Here is a 1,765-nt window from a genome sequence, read left to right as displayed (position 1 = left end):
TGTTTTCCCTCCCTTTGGCGCCAGAACATTTTTTTACCATGAATCTAGCAGGTAGATCTTCATAACAGAGTCGGAGATACATTATAACAGGTGAGGAAATCCTCTTTTTTGGACTATTTTTGGTTATAGGGCTTGTTTTATATGGCATATGAAGTTCTTCAACTCTGAACCGAGTTGCACTAGATTCCCGTAGAGTATTTTATGGTGTTTCGAGGTGATAATGAAATAAATTACTCATTTTTTTCCACCAGAATGTCTTTGGGAATGAGTGCGCACCTCAATAGAGGGAAAACAAATGAAATATAGGGCACTGAGGCTCATTAAATGGCTGCAGAAGAAACACCTGCTAAAGAAGAAGCTTAGATGCCCTGTTTGTCACCATAAGATCAAAATGATTTCCGTGGTGAAGAAAGACCAAAATATGTGGTATGTATAATGCATGATAATGTAGTGCATGTAGTAAATATAACAAAAATATTTCTATGTTATCAATGAAAGAGGGAGCATTAACCCCATTTCATTATTATTGTCTTCATACTGAATTTTGTGATTATCTTATCAATTAATGTGCATGTTTTAGGGTCCATTTCTTGACTTAACTCATTGGTATGTTCTCAGGTGCTGCAAAAGAGCAAGTCATAGGAACATTTCCAGAACAGTCAGAACTTGCTCCCTCTTTGAGAAATCAAAATCATCTCTTTTCAGTTGGATCGAGTTAATTTGCAGGTATATATAGATGTAGACATGTATAGCAATCCACCTTTCATAACTGAACACCAATACAAGACATTTGAAATACAATTAGGGTCTCAGTAAGTAATAATTGTCTCAATTTATGTCACAGATTTATTCTCAAGGGCTCAGGCTCAGACAAATAGATATGATTGATGACGAAGTGGCTGGCAGCTCCAGAACACTAAGTAGCATGGCACGGCACATTTGACATGTTTGTATACGTGCAATTAAAAGCAAACCACTTTTTGAATAGTCCTTTCTAAATATTACGTGTAATTATATTATTTTTGTTTTCAGTATGCACATGGATGCTTTGGAAATGCATGGAAAAGGAAGAAATGGGTATTTGGACTGATGGGAATTGAGGAGAAAAGGCGAAGGCTCATGTTAAAACTTGTTGAAAAACGATCAAGGCACCACCTTGTTCTTCTGATCAGACAGCATGTTAAGTCAGGTAGTGCCATTATCAGTAATGAGTGGAGAGCCTACAAGAATGCCTACACTGTAAATCACAGCAGGTGGTTTGTAGATCGTCATTCTGGCAGTCAAACACAACATATCGAAAGAGCTTGGATGACCATCAAAGGACATGTCCGTAGACTAAGAGGAAATCGTACTGAGAAGTTGCTTGAGGAACACCTCATGGTTCTTGAATGGTCATCTTGGCTTGGTTCACAACACCCTGATGGACATCTGGAACGTTTGTTCAAGGATGTACAAAAAATATTTCCAGTCTGAACCAGTCTGGCATGGACTTTTTTTGGAGGGGGTGGCTGTTTGATGTTTTAAATAACACATTTAATGTTACATGTGGTACTCTTACAATACATTACCATTTTTGACAGTAGTTAAATGTTATTTCAAGCACTGATTGTAATTTAGGTCCAAGTGTAATAAATGGTGACGTTATACATTTAAGTCTCACTTTTGCCATTTATAAATGTTTATTAGTCATTAATAAATGGTGTTATGCTTTACACGTTACAACAAAGCTCCAAATTGTAAAAGGAGCTTGCAAAGAAAAGCGTCT

General features: G+C 36.8%; 1 pseudogene; it reads left to right on the top strand.

Moving 5' to 3' along the window:
• Positions 1 to 391: 391 nt before the first annotated feature.
• Positions 392 to 1,473, top strand: LOC118455050 (uncharacterized; annotated as a pseudogene).
• Positions 1,474 to 1,765: the final 292 nt, after the last annotated feature.

This window comes from Neolamprologus brichardi, chromosome 1 (assembly GCF_056152115.1).
Source record: "Neolamprologus brichardi isolate AB-2024 chromosome 1, ASM5615211v1, whole genome shotgun sequence".
NCBI classification, from domain to species: Eukaryota; Metazoa; Chordata; class Actinopteri; order Cichliformes; family Cichlidae; genus Neolamprologus; species Neolamprologus brichardi.
Note: the sequence above shows the minus strand (reverse complement) of the source record. Positions and strands in the feature narration are given on the sequence as shown.